At 46.0% G+C, this 22,136-nt stretch overlaps 1 protein-coding gene across 1 annotated transcript in view; it reads right to left on the reverse strand.

Annotated features, from left to right (window-relative positions):
• Positions 1 to 22,136, reverse strand: part of LOC124047850 (semaphorin-5B-like) — a 323,136-nt gene that overhangs the window by 35,089 nt on the left and 265,911 nt on the right.

The raw sequence follows: 22,136 nt of genomic DNA on the forward strand, positions 1-22,136 counted from the left end.
GATTGGGCTGTTTCGGATTTTCATGTTACGTTTATTGTTTTTGTATTGTTCGTCATTATCTTTATTAAAGATGTATCGAGATAACCATGCTGCCCATTTTTTTCTACTGTGTTATTGACTTGTTAATTGTTTATTCCATGTGTAACTCTGTGTTGTCTGTTCACACTGCTATGCTTTATCTTGGCCAGGTCGCAGTTGCAAATGAGAACTTGTTCTCAACTAGCCTACCTGGTTAAATAAAGGTGAAATAAAAAATATAAAAAATAAAAACCTGCTTTGATACTGTATTTATATTACAGAATGTGTACTGTAATAAGAAATAGAACATGTTTGTAGCCACCGAGTTGCCTGTAAGCTACTGTCAATTTCACAGTATCCCTTTTACAGTGTATCAAATTTGAGAGAGAGAGAGAGAGAGAGAGAGAGAGAGAGAGAGAGAGAAAAGAGAGAGATAGTCAGTCAAAGCAGTAAACACAAGCAGAGAGCCTCCCTAGAGCTAAGACTACTGCTAACAGACCAGACCACACAATGGCTGGTCATTAAACTGTGTACAAATAAACTCACACTCCCTCCAGACACACAGCTCGCATCCCTGTGATTCTAACAGAGCATCTGACTAGAGGTAAACAAATCAGCCCGTTTATCCCCCCTCACCTCCCCTGCCTCATTCCTTCCCCCTCTCAACACCCCTCCCCCTCACTCCGAACACCACACAGGAACCAAACAGTGATTAAATACATTGTAAGCTCCCAGTAAAACAGGGGCTTAATGAGGGGTAATTAATTCTAAACCCATTAATGATGAAATTAAGCTGTGAGAGACAGAGAGAGATAGAGAGACAGAGAGCAGGAGAGAGAGAAGAGAGAGAAACAGAGATAGAGAGTGAGAGAGAGAGAAGACCTTACACTCTTAGATGATAATGTAATTTTTTAACACATCTGTGTGTCTGGTTAGATCCGACACATGCTGCATTACTTTAAACACAATCACTGTTTTGATACAACATTATTTGTGTAAAAGTTTCAACACATTTGGAGTCAATTCCTGCAATTAAAAGTGAAGTGAAGTGTCAACTGACAGCCTGGAGTGAGCCTCAGCCAGTCAACAGGAGGAATATGAAACAAGAAACAAGGTCAAGTTTTCAAGTATATTTCCCACAAAGTATAATGGATTTTTCATTATAGTCCAGTTGGGGGTGGTAATGCAACATACTAAACCCTGGCAGTCATTCTGAATGCAGGTTGCGTGAATAAAAATAACAATTGTTGGAGTGGCCGGTAGCCTAGTGTTTAGGGACTAGTAACCGGAAGGTTGCAAAATCGAATCCCCGAGCTGACAAGGTAAAAATCTGTCATTCTGTCCCTGAACAAGGCAGTTAACCCACTGTACCTATTCCATCATTGAAAATAAGAATCTGTTCTTAACTGACTTGCCTAGATAAATAAAAATATCCGAGCACTGGCGGGTTTCCAATAGGAGTTACACATCACTTTGCAAGCCAGCACAATGTGACTTGCAGGTAGGATGTCAAATTCTGGTGACTTTTCCAGAAATCCCAGTTGGGAACTTCTTGGAAATGGGAGGGAATAAGCAGAAATTCTGGAATCTTTCAACCAAGATTCAATCAACTCTCAATGGTGCAGCAGTATAACTTTTTGAGGATCTGAAGACCCATGCCAATTCTTTGCAGTCTCCTGATGGTGAATAGGGATTGTCGTGCCCCTCTTCACAACTGTCTAAGTGTGTTTGGATCAGGATTGTTTCTTACTGATGTTTACACCAAGAAACTTGAATCGCCCGTCAATGTGAATGGGGGCATGCTCAGCCCGTCAATGTGAATGGGGGCATGCTCAGCCCGTCAATGTGAATGGGGGCATGCTCAGCCCGTCAATGTGAATGGGGGCTCAGCCTGTCAATGTGAATGGGGGCTCAGCCCGCTTTTTCCTGTAGTCATTGATCCGCTCTTTTGTCTTGCTCACATTAAGGGAGAGATTGTTTTCCTGGCACCCCACTGTCACGGTTGGTAACTTTACAATTCACCCAACAAGACAAGGCACACTGGGAAATTATATTGGAGGCATGGCTTAGTGGGGATGTGGCTTTCAGGTAGTTATTTTTGGCTACCTGTGATTGGGAGTGCTGTAACAGTTTAACTGTCTATATTAGAGGTAGATTTTTGCCTTTAACAAGGTAAAAATGATTACCATAGCCAACAAAAGTCTGATCTCAGGTACAAAATTGTCAGAGTTGGTTTCCCTGGACTGTGTTTCTTCCTAGCACTAACATGTTTGAAATCTTTCAAGAATGATATTTTGCATGTACAGAACTTGTTTTATATAACATTTTGTATATGGAGCAATACATTCATGTAATAAATGGTTTTGTTTTTTACACGTCTTCCCCAGTCATTTACAGAATGTTAAAGATGCTTTAAGTGGAATACAACACAATATGTGGACTAAAACATTTTTTAACACATCCGTGTGTCTAGTTAGGAATGACATGTTACTTTTAACAATCACTGTTTTTAAAATCTACACAAATCATGTGTTAAATGTGGCAACATGGTGATTGTCTTAAAAGTAACACAATATGTGTTGTTTCTAACTAGACACACGGATGTGTTTGAAAATATCACATCTTTTGTAAGAATGTAGAGGAACAGGAATAGAGGGAAAGTGTTGACCACTTATTGTAATCAACTCACCAACCCTTACTGCCTCCAATTAGCCCGTACCGACCCACTCTCAATCGGCTCTCTAGCAGACCTGGGTTCAATAGTATAGGAAATCATTTGAAATACTTGATTGAGCTTGCCTATTGAAAAATAACTAATAGAAAACTCCCAAAAAGCAAAGCAAACGCTCAAAGTATTTTAAATATTTGACCTCAGGTCTGCTCACTACTGACTCCTTGTACAGCTTCCCTTCAGCCCCCTTAGCTAGCAGGGAGAAAGAAAGGGCATTGTTTTCTTGGCACTGGCCTCTTGGTTCATTTGAATGGGGCCTCTGGTGTTTCAGCTAGGAGGTTGAGGCAACACTGCTGTGTTCATACAGAACACACAGCCAAGCCTAAGGCAAGTCCTACAGCCTGGTGAGGAAGGTGTTCTAGAACCTAGGGAGGCCATTGTCCTAAGCTGACATATTTGACCAGCCTCTATCAGAGACGACCTGACACAGAGCTATAGGGAGAGGGGGGAAGGGATCCATGTTTGGAAGAGATCCACGTTGTTGCGGTGACCTCCATCAGACAGAAAAAGGAGACCCTTACGCTGTGCCATAGCTTTAAAATGAGTGGTCAATGAGAGGGTGAAGACATGGCAAACATAACATGTTTGATTACTTGTAGCTGCATCACCAAAAACAGTTAGTTTGCATTCTGTTTACCCAGACACATAGACAGACAGAGTCTAAACACACACTTAAGAAGCCAGGCGGTTGTGCATAATAATTAACAGCAAAGCAGATATCTTTCTGAGAGAAGAAGAAGAATACATAAGGACGTGCATAGTAAGAACATGGTGCAGATCTGAGGTCCAACAATTACCCTCTGTTACGGGTGAGCCAGATGTCAGGCCCTCGGGGCATGTACGCATACCCTTGGGTTAAATCACCCTTTCAGCTAAATCACTTTAATCAAATCAAGTTTACCTCCGAGCTCATTAATAACAGTGGAGGAATTGCACGCACGCACACACACGCACACACACACACACAGCGGCCAACGGATGGCCAGGCCAGCAATGAAAGCCAGCCATCCATGTAAGCTCTTAAGACTATGAAAATGCGGCAGCTAGGAAAGAATGCTGACTTGGCGGCTTTTGACGAGCGCAGCGAGAGAGAGCGGGAGCGAAGGACGCTTTACCAGAGAAAAGATGAGAGGAGAGCCGTCCTGACGTACTAACACCACCACAGGGCATCCCAGCTGAACCATCTGCTCTCCTAACCCATGCCAGTTTACTGTAACACTCGGCCTCAGAGGAAACTCTTAGATAAAGGGCTTGGAGGTACTGGTGGGATTGAGATCACTTCTCTTTCCCTCTTTTTTTGTTTCTTTTTTCATTTCATTTTTCAATTATTCAACAACAGAACAATACAATACAGCATGTGTAAGTACTACAACAAAAGGTCTTTCAAGCCTCCCCACCCCCCACAATAAAATAATACTAAAACAATAACACATTAGAAAATAAACATGACAAATAAATACAATTAGAATTGTAATAATACTAATAATGACTAAATAAGACAAATGAGAAGAGAGATCAACATAAAACAATACAAACAGTACATTACAGCGAGACAATAGCTACATTGATCGACATCGACCCCAATGGTGTCATGTTTTGTCTTAGATTGTCTTGTCATTTTGCTTTTCCCTCTGTTCATTTTCCCCCTGCTGGTCTTTTTAGGTTCGTTCCCCTTTTTCTCTCTCCCTTCCTCTCTCTCTTCTCTCTATCGTTCCGTTCCTGCTCCCAGCTGTTCCTATTCCCCTAATCAATCATTTAGTCTTCCCACACCTGTTCCTTATCTTTTCCCCTGATTAGAGTCCCTATTTCTTCCCTTGTTTTCCGTTCCTGTCCTGTCGGATCCTTGTCTATTGTTCACCGTGCTGTGTCTGTGTATCGCCCTGTCGTGTCGTGTTTCCCTCAGATGCTGCGTGGAGAGCAGGTGTCTGAGTCTGCTAGGTTCAAGTGCCTTCCCGAGGCAACCTGCAGTTCTTGATCGAGTCTCCAGTCTGTTCTCGTCATTACGAGTGGAATTATGTCTTATGTTTGTAGAATTACTTTACTGGATTAAAGACTCTGTTTTCGCCAAGTCGCTTTTGGGTCCTCATTCACCTGCATGACAGAAGGATCCGACCAAAGAATGGACCCAGCGACTACAGACGTTCGTAACACTGCCGTCGAGATCCAAGGAGCCATGCTCGGCAGACACGAGCAGGAATTGTCTGCTGCTCGCCATGCCGTGGAGAACCTGTCCGCTCAGGTTTCCGACCTCTCTGGACAGTTCCAGAGTCTTCGTCTCGTGCCACCTGTTACTTCCTGGCCTGCCGAGCCTCCGGAACCTAGGGTTAATAACCCACCTTGCTACTCCGGGCAGCCCACGGAGTGCCGCTCCTTTCTCACCCAGTGTGATATTGTGTTCTCTCTCCAACCCAACACATACTCTAGCGAGAGAGCTCGGGTTGCTTACGTCATTTCACTCCTTACTGGCCGGGCTCGAGAGTGGGGCACAGCTATCTGGGAGGCAAGGGCTGATTGTTCAAACAATTACCAGAACTTTAAAGAGGAGATGATTCGGGTTTTTGACCGTTCAGTTTTTGGTAGGGAGGCTTCTAGGGCCCTGGCTTCCCTATGCCAAGGTGATCGATCCATAACGGATTACTCTATAGAGTTTCGCACTCTTGCTGCCTCTAGTGACTGGAACGAGCCGGCGCTGCTCGCTCGTTTTCTGGAGGGACTCCACGCAGTGGTCAAAGATGAGATTCTCTCTCGGGAGGTTCCCTCCAGTGTGGACTCTTTGATTGCTCTCGCCATCCGCATAGAACGACGGGTAGATCTTCGTCACCAAGCTCGTGGAAGAGAGCTCGCGTCAACGGTGTTTCCCTGCTCCGCATCGCAACCATCTCCCTCTTCTGGCTCAGAGACTGAGCCCATGCAGCTGGGAGGTATTCGCATCTCGACTAAGGAGAGGGAACGGAGGATCACCAACCGCCTGTGCCTCTATTGCGGATTTGATGGACATTTTGTCAATTCATGTCCAGTAAAGGCCAGAGCTCATCAGTAAGCGGAGGGCTACTGGTGAGCGCTACTACTCAGGTCTCTTCATCTAGATCCTGTACTACTATGTCGGTCCATCTACGCTGGACCGGTTCGGGTGCTACATGCAGTGCCTTGATTGACTCGGGGGCTGAGGGTTGTTTCATGGACGAAGCATGGGCTCGGAAACATGACATTCCTTTCAGACAGTTAGACAAGCCTACGCCCATGTTTGCCTTAGATGGTAGTCATCTTCCCAGTATCAGATTTGAGACACTACCTTTAACTCTCACAGTATCTGGTAACCACAGTGAGACTATTTCTTTTTTTGATTTTTCGTTCACCTTTTACACCTGTTGTTTTGGGTCATCCCTGGCTAGTATGTCATAATCCTTCTATTAATTGGTCTAGTAATTCTATCCTATCCTGGAACGTTTCTTGTCATGTGAAGTGTTTAATGTCTGCCATCCCTCCCATTTCTTCTGTCCCCACTTCTCAGGAGGAACCTGGCGATTTGACAGGAGTGCCGGAGGAATATCATGATCTGCGCACGGTCTTCAGTCGGTCCCGAGCCAACTCCCTTCCTCCTCACCGGTCGTATGATTGTAGTATTGATCTCCTTCCGGGGACCACTCCTCGGGGTAGACTATACTCTCTGTCGGCTCCCGAACGTAAGGCTCTCGAGGATTATTTATCTGTGTCTCTTGACGCCGGTACCATAGTGCCTTCTTCCTCTCCGGCCGGGGCGGGGTTCTTTTTTGTTAAGAAAAAGGACGGTACTCTGCGCCCCTGCGTGGATTATCGAGGGCTGAATGACATAACGGTTAAGAATCGTTATCCGCTTCCCCTTATGTCATCAGCCTTCGAGATTCTGCAGGGAGCCAGGTGCTTTACTAAGTTGGACCTTCGTAACGCTTACCATCTCGTGCGCATCAGAGAGGGGGACGAGTGGAAAACGGCGTTTAACACTCCGTTAGGGCATTTTGAGTACCGGGTTCTGCCGTTTGGTCTCGCCAATGCGCCAGCTGTTTTTCAGGCATTAGTTAATGATGTTCTGAGAGACATGCTGAACATCTTTGTTTTTGTCTATCTTGACGATATCCTGATTTTTTCACCGTCACTCGAGATTCATGTTCAGCACGTTCGACGTGTTCTACAGCGCCTTTTAGAGAATTGTCTCTACGTGAAGGCTGAGAAGTGCTCTTTTCATGTCTCCTCCGTTACTTTTCTCGGTTCCGTTATTTCCGCTGAAGGCATTCAGATGGATTCCGCTAAGGTCCAAGCTGTCAGTGATTGGCCCGTTCCAAGGTCACGTGTCGAGTTGCAGCGCTTTTTAGGTTTCGCTAATTTCTATCGGCGTTTCATTCGTAATTTCGGTCAAGTTGCTGCCCCTCTCACAGCTCTTACTTCTGTCAAGACGTGTTTTAAGTGGTCTGGTTCCGCCCAGGGAGCTTTTGATCTTCTAAAAGAACGTTTTACGTCCGCTCCTATCCTCGTTACTCCTGACGTCACTAGACAATTCATTGTCGAGGTTGACGCTTCAGAGGTAGGCGTGGGAGCCATTCTATCCCAGCGCTTCCAGTCTGACGATAAGGTTCATCCTTGCGCTTATTTTTCTCATCGCCTGTCGCCATCTGAACGCAACTATGATGTGGGTAACCGTGAACTGCTCGCCATCCGCTTAGCCCTAGGCGAATGGTGACAGTGGTTGGAGGGGGCGACCGTTCCTTTTGTCGTTTGGACAGACCATAAGAACCTTGAGTACATCCGTTCTGCCAAACGACTTAATGCCCGTCAAGCTCGTTGGGCGTTGTTTTTCGCTCGTTTCGAGTTTGTGATTTCTTACCGTCCGGGTAGCAAAAACACCAAGCCTGATGCCTTATCCCGTCTGTTTAGTTCTTCTGTGGCTTCTACTGATCCCGAGGGGATTCTTCCTTATGGGCGTGTTGTCGGGTTGACAGTCTGGGGAATTGAAAGACAGGTTAAGCAAGCACTCACGCACACTGCGTCGCCGCGCGCTTGTCCTAGTAACCTCCTTTTCGTTCCTGTTTCCACTCGTCTGGCTGTTCTTCAGTGGGCTCACTCTGCCAAGTTAGCTGGTCATCCCGGTGTTCGAGGCACTCTTGCGTCTATTCGCCAGCGCTTTTGGTGGCCGACTCAGGAGCGTGACACGCGCCGTTTCGTGGCTGCTTGTTCGGACTGCGCGCAGACTAAGTCGGGTAACTCTCCTCCTGCCGGTCGTCTCAGACCGCTCCCATTCCTTCTCGACCATGGTCTCACATCGCCCTAGACTTCATTACCGGTCTGCCTTTGTCTGCGGGGAAGACTGTGATTCTTACGGTTGTCGATAGGTTCTCTAAGGCGGCACATTTCATTCCCCTCGCTAAACTTCCTTCCGCTAAGGAGACGGCACAAATCATCATCGAGAATGTGTTCAGAATTCATGGCCTCCCGTTAGACGCCGTTTCAGACAGAGGCCCGCAATTCACGTCACAGTTTTGGAGGGAGTTCTGTCGTTTGATTGGTGCGTCCGTCAGTCTCTCTTCCGGGTTTCATCCCCAGTCTAACGGTCAAGCAGAGAGGGCCAATCAGACGATTGGTCGCATACTACGCAGCCTTTCTTTCAGAAACCCTGCGTCTTGGGCAGAACAGCTCCCCTGGGCAGAATACGCTCACAACTCGCTTCCTTCGTCTGCTACCGGGTTATCTCCGTTTCAGAGTAGTCTGGGTTACCAGCCTCCTCTGTTCTCTTCCCAGCTTGCCGAGTCCAGCGTTCCCTCCGCTCAAGCGTTTGTCCAACGTTGTGAGCGCACCTGGAGGAGGGTGAGGTCTGCACTTTGCCGTTACAGGGCACAGACTGTGAGAGCCGCCAATAAACGCAGGATTAAGAGTCCTAGGTATTGTTGCGGCCAGAGAGTGTGGCTTTCCACTCGCAACCTTCCTCTTACGACAGCTTCTCGTAAGTTGACTCCGCGGTTCATTGGTCCGTTCCGTGTCTCCCAGGTCGTCAATCCTGTCGCTGTGCGACTGCTTCTTCCGCGACATCTTCGTCGCGTCCATCCTGTCTTCCATGTCTCCTGTGTCAAGCCCTTTCTTCGCACCCCCGTTCGTCTTCCCTCCCCCCTCCCGTCCTTGTCGAGAGCGCACCTATTTACAAGGTATGTAGGATCATGGACATGCGTTCTCGGGGACGGGGTCACCAATACTTAGTGGATTGGGAGGGTTACGGTCCTGAGGAGAGGAGTTGGGTTCCGTCTCGGGACGTGCTGGACCGTTCACTCATTGATGATTTCCTCCGTTGCCGCCAGGATTCCTCCTCGAGTGCGCCAGGAGGCGCTCGGTGAGTGGGGGGTACTGTCATGTTTTGTCTTAGATTGTCTTGTCATTTTGCTTTTCCCTCTGTTCATTTTCCCCCTGCTGGTCTTTTTAGGTTCGTTCCCCTTTTTCTCTCTCCCTTCCTTCTCTCTCTCTTCTCTCTATCGTTCCGTTCCTGCTCCCAGCTGTTCCTATTCCCCTAATCAATCATTTAGTCTTCCCACACCTGTTCCTTATCTTTTCCCCTGATTAGAGTCCCTATTTCTTCCCTTGTTTTCCGTTCCTGTCCTGTCGGATCCTTGTCTATTGTTCACCGTGCTGTGTCTGTGTATCGCCCTGTCGTGTCGTGTTTCCCTCAGATGCTGCGTGGAGAGCAGGTGTCTGAGTCTGCTAGGTTCAAGTGCCTTCCCGAGGCAACCTGCAGTTCTTGATCGAGTCTCCAGTCTGTTCTCGTCATTACGAGTGGAATTATGTCTTATGTTTGTAGAATTACTTTACTGGATTAAAGACTCTGTTTTCGCCAAGTCGCTTTTGGGTCCTCATTCACCTGCATGACAAATGGAAGTGTTTCAATATAGTCCAGGAAGGGTTATCATATTTTCACAAAGTAGTTGAATTTATTTCCTAAAGCATTGGTAATCTTCTCCATATGAATATACATTCATTTCAGAGAGCCGTCTTGTAATTGGGAGAGGGGCATCTGATTTCCATGTCAGTGCAACACATTTCAGAGAGCCGTCTTGTAATTGGGAGAGGGGCATCTGATTTCCATGTCAGTGCAACACATTTCAGAGAGCCGTCTTGTAATTGGGAGAGGGGCATCTGATTTCCATGTCAGTGCAACACATTTCAGAGAGCCGTCTTGTAATTGGGAGAGGGGCATCTGATTTCCATGTCAGTGCAACACATTTCAGAGAGCCGTCTTGTAATTGGGAGAGGGGCATCTGATTTCCATGTCAGTGCAACACATTTTCTTGCAGTGGCAAGGGCAATTTCTGTAAAATTGATTTTTAAATTATTCCTCAAATTCACATTTGTGAAGTTACCCAGAAGGTATATTTCAGGGTCAAGAGGGAAAGGGACCTCCATAATAAAGGCCAGGGAGTCACAAACATCATGCCAGAAGGCTTGTCATTTAGTAAACTGACAAGTTAAATGCAAAAAAGTGCCTTCTGTTGGTCCAAATCGAAAAGACATTTTTGATATTTCAGCGTGATATCTATGTAACCTATGAGGTGTCAGAGTTGGTGGAGGAAGTTGTAACGTAGAAGTCTATATCTAGAGTTGATGGTCGCTGACACATTATTTTGTCATAGGTCCGACCATAGCCCCTCATCAATCATAGTATTCAATTTGGATTCCCATCGCTCTCTTGACTTGACTTTTGGGCATTGTTGCATTAGCAATGAGTACACTCTGGCTATATCTCTATCTATGTGTCATGGTTATCATGGAGTAGTTGTTCAATACTTGATAGATTTGGTAAAGTCATATCTCCAAGAGTGTTTCTGAGAATGTTTCTTAACTGTAAATAACAAAATAAATGATAATTGGATAACTGGTATTTGCTCAAATGACATAAGTACCTATCTATATAACAATGTTCTATTTCATTATTCCCTTCTCATGCCAATGTTGAAATATTTTGCTATCCAAGATAATTGGCATGAGTCTGTTTTGCCACACGGGTGTTTTGGGTGACAAGTCTTGTTAAAGACCAAATAACTTATGAATGTCATATCAAGATTTTACTAAATTGATAGGACAGGGATTGCTAGTTTTTGTTGATATAGTCTTAGGGTTCCACTTGTAGATAATGTTACTCCCAACCTTCATTAAGAGCAAATATTTCCATCTGAATCCAAGAAGGGTCTGGTTCAGCTTCTGATAAGAATGAAATTAATCTAATTTGCGCTGCCCAGTAAAACATCTTGAAACTTGGTAGACGGAGACCTCCTAGACTATAATCCTATTTTCATTTGTCCAGGCTCACCGTACGAGTTTTACGGTTCCATACAAATTGTCTTTGTAACGTCTGCTTCCAACTCACTCTCAAACACATAGATCCCCTGAATGCAGCTCACTCTCCAGATCCCAATCACCTGAATTCTGATCACCTGCTCACAGACCTGTATGTCATTATCACACACTATTTAGTTGAGTTATTTGCACCCCATCATTGTGAGGTATTGTTTGTTTTGTGACACATTGCTCTTCAGAGTGCTGGGTTTCCTGTATAATGTAATCCTCCCGTGTATGATAGTTTTTGCCTGCCTCACTAACGATACCTTTTGCCTTTTTCCTGCCTGTACTTTAGCCTATTGGATTTCTTGTTATCAACCTATTGCCTGATCTCCCGGATGACATTACTAGCCTTTTCCCTGCCTGTACTGTTACCTTTTTGGACCCTGTGTGTATGACCTTTTGCCTGCCCCTGGTCCCAGCTACCTGCCTCCTCCTGTGGTCCTTTACTCCTTTACACTAATGAACAGGATGGGAGACAGAGAGCTTCGTCAAGCCCAGGGTCTCCCATCGTGTTCATTACCATCTTAGGGTATTGTTAAGGGACTTAAAGAAGCTCTCGGGTAGGGATATGGTTAAAGATTGATAGGTACATCAACTTCGACAGAACGCTAATCTTATTGCAGCTAATTCTCCCAAATAATGTAAGAGGTAGATCTATCCATCTATTCAACTTATCCACCATCTTCTGAACCAAGGCAGAGTAGTTAAGCTCATCCAAATTTCTTAAGTTATTACCAACTGTGATTCCTAGATATTTCAACCCCTGTGGCGACCATCTGAAGGAACCTGTACGTTCACAGATGCTATAGTCAAAGCGTGTCAGTGGAAGTTTTTCATGGTGACTTTGTAACCTGATAATGAGCTGTATGTACCCCAAAGTGTCTGTTTTGAGAGGGATCTGGTCAGTTCAGAGAGGAACAAAATAATGTTGTCTGCGAACAATGAGATCTTGTGCGTTACCTGACCCACCTGAAAGCCCTTTATGCCAGGATCCGTTCTTATGGCCTCCACCAGGGGTTCTATGGCTAGCACAAAAAGGAGTGGGGAAAGTGAACAGCCCTGTCTCCTACCTCTAAAGAGTTGGAATGTGGCTGACATCATGCCATTAGTGGTAATCTTGGCTTGCGGTTTATGGTATAAAGTCTTAAGCCAGTTGACAAACGAAGGACCAAAGTTAAATTTAACAAGGACCTTGAATAAGTATGGCCACTTCAGCCTATCAAAGGCCCTTTTATCATCTAGAGATACTGCTATACTCGGATCACTCTTCACACTGGCCATGTGAATTATGTTGAATAACCTGTGCAAATGTCATGTTTTGTCTTAGATTGTCTTGTCATTTTGGCTTTTCCCTCTGTTCATTTTCCCCCTGCTGGTCTTTTTAGGTTCGTTCCCCTTTTTCTCTCTCCCTTCCTCTCTCTCTTCTCTCTATCGTTCCGTTCCTGCTCCCAGCTGTTCCTATTCCCCTAATCAATCATTTAGTCTTCCCACACCTGTTCCCTATTCTTTTCCCTGATTAGAGTCCCTATTTCTCTCCTTGTTTTCCGTTCCTGCCCTGTCGGATCCTTGTCTATTTTTCACCGTGCTGTGTCTGTGTATCGCCCTGTCGTGTCGTGTTTCCCTCAGATGCTGCGTGGAGAGCAGATGTCTGAGTCTGCTAGGTTCAAGTGCCTTCCCGAGGCAACCTGCAGTTCTTGATCGAGTCTCCAGTCTGTTCTCGTCATTACGAGTGGAATTATGTCTTATGTTTGTAGAATTACTTTACTGGATTAAAGACTCTGTTTTCGCCAAGTCGCTTTTGGGTCCTCATTCACCTGCATGACAGAAGGATCCGACCAAAGAATGGACCCAGCGACTACAGACGTTCGTAACACTGCCGTCGAGATCCAAGGAGCCATGCTCGGCAGACACGAGCAGGAATTGTCTGCTGCTCGCCATGCCGTGGAGAACCTGGCCGCTCAGGTTTCCGACCTCTCTGGACAGTTCCAGAGTCTTCGTCTCGTGCCACCTGTTACTTCCTGGCCTGCCGAGCCTCCGGAACCTAGGGTTAATAACCCACCTTGCTACTCCGGGCAGCCCACGGAGTGCCGCTCCTTTCTCACTCAGTGTGATATTGTGTTCTCTCTCCAACCCAACACATACTCTAGCGAGAGAGCTCGGGTTGCTTACGTCATTTCACTCCTTACTGGCCGGGCTCGAGAGTGGGGCACAGCTATCTGGGAGGCAAGGGCTGATTGTTCAAACAATTACCAGAACTTTAAAGAGGAGATGATTCGGGTTTTTGACCGTTCAGTTTTTGGTAGGGAGGCTTCTAGGGCCCTGGCTTCCCTATGCCAAGGTGATCGATCCATAACGGATTACTCTATAGAGTTTCGCACTCTTGCTGCCTCTAGTGACTGGAACGAGCCGGCGCTGCTCGCTCGTTTTCTGGAGGGACTCCACGCAGTGGTCAAAGATGAGATTCTCTCTCGGGAGGTTCCTTCCAGTGTGGACTCTTTGATTGCTCTCGCCATCCGCATAGAACGACGGGTAGATCTTCGTCACCAAGCTCGTGGAAGAGAGCTCGCGTCAACGGTGTTTCCCTGCTCCGCATCGCAACCATCTCCCTCCTCTGGCTCAGAGACTGAGCCCATGCAGCTGGGAGGTATTCACATCTCGACTAAGGAGAGGGAACGGAGGATCACCAACCGCCTGTGCCTCTATTGCGGATTTGATGGACATTTTGTCAATTCATGTCCAGTAAAGGCCAGAGCTCATCAGTAAGCGGAGGGCTACTGGTGAGCGCTACTACTCAGGTCTCTTCATCTAGATCCTGTACTACTATGTCGGTCCATCTACGCTGGACCGGTTCGGGTGCTACATGCAGTGCCTTGATTGACTCGGGGCTGAGGGTTGTTTCATGGACGAAGCATGGGCTCGGAAACATGACATTCCTTTCAGACAGTTAGACAAGCCTACGCCCATGTTTGCCTTAGATGGTAGTCATCTTCCCAGTATCAGATTTGAGACACTACCTTTAACTCTCACAGTATCTGGTAACCACAGTGAGACTATTTCTTTTTTGATTTTTCGTTCACCTTTTACACCTGTTGTTTTGGGTCATCCCTGGCTAGTATGTCATAATCCTTCTATTAATTGGTCTAGTAATTCTATCCTATCCTGGAACGTTTCTTGTCATGTGAAGTGTTTAATGTCTGCCATCCCTCCCATTTCTTCTGTCCCCACTTCTCAGGAGGAACCTGGCGATTTGACAGGAGTGCCGGAGGAATATCATGATCTGCGCACGGTCTTCAGTCGGTCCCGAGCCAACTCCCTTCCTCCTCACCGGTCGTATGATTGTAGTATTGATCTCCTTCCGGGGACCACTCCTCCTCGGGGTAGACTATACTCTCTGTCGGCTCCCGAACGTAAGGCTCTCGAGGATTATTTATCTGTGTCTCTTGACGCCGGTACCATAGTGCCTTCTTCCTCTCCGGCCGGGGCGGGGTTCTTTTTGTTAAGAAAAAGGACGGTACTCTGCGCCCCTGCGTGGATTATCGAGGGCTGAATGACATAACGGTTAAGAATCGTTATCCGCTTCCCCTTATGTCATCAGCCTTCGAGATTCTGCAGGGAGCCAGGTGCTTTACTAAGTTGGACCTTCGTAACGCTTACCATCTCGTGCGCATCAGAGAGGGGGACGAGTGGAAAACGGCGTTTAACACTCCGTTAGGGCATTTTGAGTACCGGGTTCTGCCGTTTGGTCTCGCCAATGCGCCAGCTGTTTTTCAGGCATTAGTTAATGATGTTCTGAGAGACATGCTGAACATCTTTGTTTTTGTCTATCTTGACGATATCCTGATTTTTTCACCGTCACTCGAGATTCATGTTCAGCACGTTCGACGTGTTCTACAGCGCCTTTAGAGAATTGTCTCTACGTGAAGGCTGAGAAGTGCTCTTTTCATGTCTCCTCCGTTACTTTTCTCGGTTCCGTTATTTCCGCTGAAGGCATTCAGATGGATTCCGCTAAGGTCCAAGCTGTCAGTGATTGGCCCGTTCCAAGGTCACGTGTCGAGTTGCAGCGCTTTTTAGGTTTCGCTAATTTCTATCGGCGTTTCATTCGTAATTTCGGTCAAGTTGCTGCCCCTCTCACAGCTCTTACTTCTGTCAAGACGTGTTTTAAGTGGTCCGGTTCCGCCCAGGGAGCTTTTGATCTTCTAAAAGAACGTTTTACGTCCGCTCCTATCCTCGTTACTCCTGACGTCACTAGACAATTCATTGTCGAGGTTGACGCTTCAGAGGTAGGCGTGGGAGCCATTCTATCCCAGCGCTTCCAGTCTGACGATAAGGTTCATCCTTGCGCTTATTTTTCTCATCGCCTGTCGCCATCTGAACGCAACTATGATGTGGGTAACCGTGAACTGCTCGCCATCCGCTTAGCCCTAGGCGAATGGCGACAGTGGTTGGAGGGGGCGACCGTTCCTTTGTCGTTTGGACAGACCATAAGAACCTTGAGTACATCCGTTCTGCCAAACGACTTAATGCCCGTCAAGCTCGTTGGGCGTTGTTTTTCGCTCGTTTCGAGTTTGTGATTTCTTACCGTCCGGGTAGCAAAAACACCAAGCCTGATGCCTTATCCCGTCTGTTTAGTTCTTCTGTGGCTTCTACTGATCCCGAGGGGATTCTTCCTTATGGGCGTGTTGTCGGGTTGACAGTCTGGGGAATTGAAAGACAGGTTAAGCAAGCACTCACGCACACTGCGTCGCCGCGCGCTTGTCCTAGTAACCTCCTTTTCGTTCCTGTTTCCACTCGTCTGGCTGTTCTTCAGTGGGCTCACTCTGCCAAGTTAGCTGGTCATCCCGGTGTTCGAGGCACTCTTGCGTCTATTCGCCAGCGCTTTTGGTGGCCGACTCAGGAGCGTGACACGCGCCGTTTCGTGGCTGCTTGTTCGGACTGCGCGCAGACTAAGTCGGGTAACTCTCCTCCTGCCGGTCGTCTCAGACCGCTCCCATTCCTTCTCGACCATGGTCTCACATCGCCCTAGACTTCATTACCGGTCTGCCTTTGTCTGCGGGTAAGACTGTGATTCTTACGGTTGTCGATAGGTTCTCTAAGGCGGCACATTTCATTCCCCTCGCTAAACTTCCTTCCGCTAAGGAGACGGCACAAATCATCATCGAGAATGTGTTCAGAATTCATGGCCTCCCGTTAGACGCCGTTTCAGACAGAGGCCCGCAATTCACGTCACAGTTTTGGAGGGAGTTCTGTCGTTTGATTGGTGCGTCCGTCAGTCTCTCTTCCGGGTTTCATCCCCAGTCTAACGGTCAAGCAGAGAGGGCCAATCAGACGATTGGTCGCATACTACGCAGCCTTTCTTTCAGAAACCCTGCGTCTTGGGCAGAACAGCTCCCCTGGGCAGAATACGCTCACAACTCGCTTCCTTCGTCTGCTACCGGGTTATCTCCGTTTCAGAGTAGTCTGGGTTACCAGCCTCCTCTGTTCTCTTCCCAGCTTGCCGAGTCCAGCGTTCCCTCCGCTCAAGCGTTTGTCCAACGTTGTGAGCGCACCTGGAGGAGGGTGAGGTCTGCACTTTGCCGTTACAGGGCACAGACTGTGAGAGCCGCCAATAAACGCAGGATTAAGAGTCCAAGGTATTGTTGCGGCCAGAGAGTGTGGCTTTCCACTCGCAACCTTCCTCTTACGACAGCTTCTCGTAAGTTGACTCCGCGGTTCATTGGTCCGTTCCGTGTCTCCCAGGTCGTCAATCCTGTCGCTGTGCGACTGCTTCTTCCGCGACATCTTCGTCGCGTCCATCCTGTCTTCCATGTCTCCTGTGTCAAGCCCTTTCTTCGCACCCCCGTTCGTCTTCCTCCCCCTCCCGTCCTTGTCGAGAGCGCACCTATTTACAAGGTACGTAGGATCATGGACATGCGTTCTCGGGGACGGGGTCACCAATACTTAGTGGATTGGGAGGGTTACGGTCCTGAGGAGAGGAGTTGGGTTCCGTCTCGGGACGTGCTGGACCGTTCACTCATTGATGATTTCCTCCGTTGCCGCCAGGATTCCTCCTCGAGTGCGCCAGGAGGCGCTCGGTGAGTGGGGGGTACTGTCATGTTTTGTCTTAGATTGTCTTGTCATTTTGTCTTTTCCCTCTGTTCATTTTCCCCTGCTGGTCTTTTTAGGTTCGTTCCCCTTTTTCTCTCTCCTTCCTCTCTCTCTTCTCTCTATCGTTCCGTTCCTGCTCCCAGCTGTTCCTATTCCCCTAATCAATCATTTAGTCTTCCCACACCTGTTCCCTATTCTTTTCCCTGATTAGAGTCCCTATTTCTCTCCTTGTTTTCCGTTCCTGCCCTGTCGGATCCTTGTCTATTGTTCACCGTGCTGTGTCTGTGTATCGCCCTGTCGTGTCGTGTTTCCCTCAGATGCTGCGTGGAGAGCAGGTGTCTGAGTCTGCTAGGTTCAAGTGCCTTCCCGAGGCAACCTGCAGTTCTTGATCGAGTCTCCAGTCTGTTCTCGTCATTACGAGTGGAATTATGTCTTATGTTTGTAGAATTACTTTACTGGATTAAAGACTCTGTTTTCGCCAAGTCGCTTTTGGGTCCTCATTCACCTGCATGACAGCAAATTATTGGTGGAGGATCTTTTCTGTATAAAGCCTGTTTGACGGTGTTAAATCAGGTTTGGTAAATATTGTTCTAATCTATTAGCCATTGCCTTAGAACTGGATTTATAGTCGGCATTGAGGAGCGAGATCGGCTTATAGGAAGAGCATTGTAGAGGATCTTTATTATTTTTATGTATAACTGTTATAATAGCTGTGGAAAAGCAGTCTGGTAGGCTTTGCGTCTTAACAGCTAAATCTAGAACATCCATCAACAGAAGAATAAGCACATCTTTAAACTCCTTCTAAAACTCAGGGGGAAAGCCATTGTCTCCTGGTGATTTAAACTCCTTCTAAAACTCAGGGGGAAAGCCATCGTCTCCTGGTGATTTAAACTCATTCTAAAACTCAGGGGGAAAGCCATCGGCTCCTGGTGATTTAAACTCCTTCTAAAACTCAGGGGGAAAGCCATCGTCTCCTGGTGATTTAAACTCCTTCTAAAACTCAGGGGGAAAGCCATCGTCTCCTGGTGATTTAAACTCCTTCTAAAACTCAGGGGGAAAGCCATCGTCTCCTGGTGATTTGCCGGATTGTAAAGAGGAAATTGCCTTTTCGATTTCTGTTTTTGTAAAGGAGCTATCTAGTTAGTTTTGATCTTCCTGTGTGAGGTGCGGTCATTCAATAGTAAACAGAAATGTGTCTATCATTGCTGGTTCCATTCCATCAGAAGTGTTTAATAGAATAGTATTGTTTAAATGAATCATTAACATGTTCAGGGTTGTGAGACAAATTAAATCAAATGTATTTGTCACATACACATGGTTAGCTGATGTTAATGCAAGTGTAGCGAAATGCTTGTGCTTCTAGTTCCGACAATGCAGTAATAACCAACGAGTAATCTAACCTAACAATTCCAAAACTACTACCTTATACACACAAGTGTAAAGGGATAAAGAATATGTACATAAATATATATGAATGAGTGATGGTACAGAATGGCATAGGCAAGATGGAGTAGATGGTATAGAGTACAGTATATACATATTAGATGAGTAATGTAGGATATGTAAAAACATTTTTTTTAAAAATTTTTATTTAAATTTTACCTTTATTTAACCAGGCAAGTCAGTTAAGAACAGATTCTTATTTTCAATGACGGCCTGGGAACAGTGGGTTAACTGCCTGTTCAGGGGCAGAACGACAGATTTGTACCTTGTCAGCTCGGGGGTTTGAACTCGCAACCTTCCGGTGGCATAGTTTAAAATGGCTAGTGATACATGTATTACATAAAGCTGCAGTAGAAGATATAGAGTACAGTATATAAATATACATATGAGATGAGTAATGTAGGGTATGTAAACATTATAATTAGTATTATTGTTTAAAGTTGCTAGTGATATATTTCTCCATCAATTTCCATCAATTTCCATTATTAAAGTGCTGGAGTTGAGTCAGTATATTGGCAGCAGCCACTCAATGTTAGTGGTGGCTGTTTAACAGTCTGATGGCCTTGAGATAGAAGCTGTTTTTCAGTCTCTCGGTCCCTGCTTTGATGCACCTGTACTGACCTCGCCTTCTGGATGATAGTGGGGTGAACAGGCAGTGGCTCAGGTGGTTGTTGTCCTTGATGATCTTTATGGCCTTCCTGTGACATCGGGTGGTGTAGGTGTTCTGGAGGGCAGGTAGTTTGCCCCCGGTGATGCGTTGTGCAGACCTCACTACCCTCTGGAGAGCCTTACAGTTGTGGGCGGAGCAGTTGCCGTACCAGGCGGTGATACAGTCCAACAGGATGCTCTCGACTATGCATCTGTAGAAGTTTGTGAGTGCTTTTGGTGACAAGCAGAATTTCTTCAGCCTCCTGAGGTTGAAGAGGCACTGCTGCGCCTTCTTTACGACGCTGTCTGTGTGGGTGGACCAATTCATTCCATGATGTGTATGCTGAGGAACTTAAAACCTACTACCCTCTCCACTACTGTCCCGTCGATATGGATAGGAGGGTGCTCCCTCTGCTGTTTCCCGAAGTCCACAATCATCTCCTTTGTTTTGTTGACGTTGAGTGTGAGGTTATTTTCCTCACACCACTCTCCAAGGGCCCTCACCTCCTCCCAGTAGGCCGCCTCGTCGTTGTTGGTAATCAAGCCTACCACTATAGTGTCGTCCGCAAACTTGATGATTGAGTTGGAGGCATGCATGGCCACGCAGTCATGGGTGAACAGGGAGTACAGGAGAGGGCTCAGAACGCACCCTTGTGGGGCCCCAGTGTTGAGGATCCGTGGGGTGGAGATGTTGTTACCTACCCTCACCACCTGGGGGCGGCCCATCAGTCCAGTACCCAGTTGCACAGGGCGGGGATGAGACCCTGGGTCTCGAGCTTGGTGACGAGGTTGGAGGGTACTATGGTGTTAAATGCTGAGCTGTAGTCAATGAACAGCAATCTCACATAAGTATTCCTCTTGTCCTGATGGGTTAGGGCAGTGTGCAGTGTGGTTGTGATTGCGTCGTCTGTGGACCTATTTGGGCGGTAAGCAAATTGGAGTGGGTCTAAGGTGTCAGGTAGGGTGGAGGTGATATGGTCCTTGACTAGTCTCTCAAAGCACTTCATGATGACGGAAGTGAGTGCTACGGGGCGGTAGTCGTTTAGCTCAGTTACCTTAGCTTTCTTGGGAACAGGAACACTTAACCGTTCTGTGTTTCAATAGAGTTGATGATTCTCGATTTCTACTCAGCTTTTATCTGCCAGGCCAAGACTTTGTGAATTTTCTCCCCCAAATACATAATATCTTTGCCCAATTCTAATTGAATACCCTTTTCAGTATTGTAAGTACTTAGGGTATTATATTTTAGTTTTTTATTCACCAATGATTGGTATGTTTCTTTAGAGCCAGATTTTTTGTACTTTTTGAAGTAATAGGATTTCATTCTGTCATTTATTCAATTCAGCAGTGCATTTCTTTTTGAGACCTTTGGTATAGGAAATGATTTGAACCCTAAGAAAGGCTTTTATTGTGTCCCAGATTACAAAACTATTGGGAGAGGATGGACAGTTTGTTTCACAGAAACACTTAATTTGGTCTCTGACAAATTGACAAAATTATGTCTGTTTCAAAAGAGTTGGGTTTAGGCGCCATCTATAGGTCCCTTGAACTCGAGCTGGAATCCAAACAGAAAGTGTGAGGGGAGAATGAGTTAGTTCTGCATAAATACTCAGTTTCCACAACTCTGTGGGTTACCTGTGCTGCGGACAGGAGTAGAATGAGTAATCTCTATCTTGGGGGTGGAGCTGTCTCCATGTGTCTTTCAAATTTAAGTCTTTCATAAATTATAGAGTGGATTTGGCTGACTTAGTCAATGAGGTTGCTTTAGTTGAGCATCCTGAACAAAAATGAAAGTCGCCCCCAATTAAGAGTGGTCTCTGAAATGTACTACCTTTAAGAATATATCTTGAATAAAAATATGATCATCATAATTAGGTGCATATACATTAAGCACGGTCCAATATTCAGAATACATTCTGCCATGGACCACTACGTAACATCCCAGTGGATCAATAATTGTTTTGGTCACACAGAAGGGTCAATTCTTATTAATCAATACAGCTACTCCCCGTGTCTTTGTGTTATATGAAGAGGCAAAAACCTGTCCTACCCATGCCTTCTTTAACTTTTTATATTCTGCCCCTGTTTGATATGTTTCTTGTAGAAACGCAACATCAATTGTTTAGCTTTTTCAAGTACATAATGACTTGTTTTCATTTAAAAGGTCCATTCAGTCCATTAACTTTTAATGATGTATGATTTACTATCTTAGCCATGTTGTTCACTCAATACATGAATACAAATGTCAGGAGTATATCCAATAAGGGTGTGGGATAATCTATTGCCTTTTCGGTGAGCCTGTAGTCAAATACATATTATAAAGCGAAGGTCTCTCACAAAACTGTACTGTAATATAAAGAAAACAAAACAAATAATTCCACTCCACCCACCAGTGCTGTTCTCCCCAGCAGAAATCCCACCTGTAGTGGAGCTACGCTCTCAGCGTCGCTATTCCTAAATTGAATTTCTAACATGAAGGCAAACGTGAACCTGGAGCTCGAGCCCAGTAAATGAACAAACATAGAGAACTCTTCAGACTCCTTTTTGATGCAAGTCAAAAACAGAACCAATAACGTGTGTCCTGATCCCAACACACCTACCATGACAGGGAGAAAAATAATCATATAACTCATCATGGCTTAGCCATAGAAAAACGTCTAACAAATCATACTAACGCCTCTGAGGACCATGCCTGTCCCAAATAACAACTTAAAAACAATGCCACTCTGGTAAAAACGAATCGTTTGTATACATGGATATTGGGTTCGTACCTCATTGATCTGTCAGTAAGCTATAGTATAATCCAGCAAAGCAGTCCTACCGGTTATGCAAATAATAAGGCAGGCTAGTGGGACACAGC

The sequence above is a fragment of the Oncorhynchus gorbuscha genome, linkage group LG01 (assembly GCF_021184085.1).
Source record: "Oncorhynchus gorbuscha isolate QuinsamMale2020 ecotype Even-year linkage group LG01, OgorEven_v1.0, whole genome shotgun sequence".
Classification (NCBI taxonomy): domain Eukaryota; kingdom Metazoa; phylum Chordata; class Actinopteri; order Salmoniformes; family Salmonidae; genus Oncorhynchus; species Oncorhynchus gorbuscha.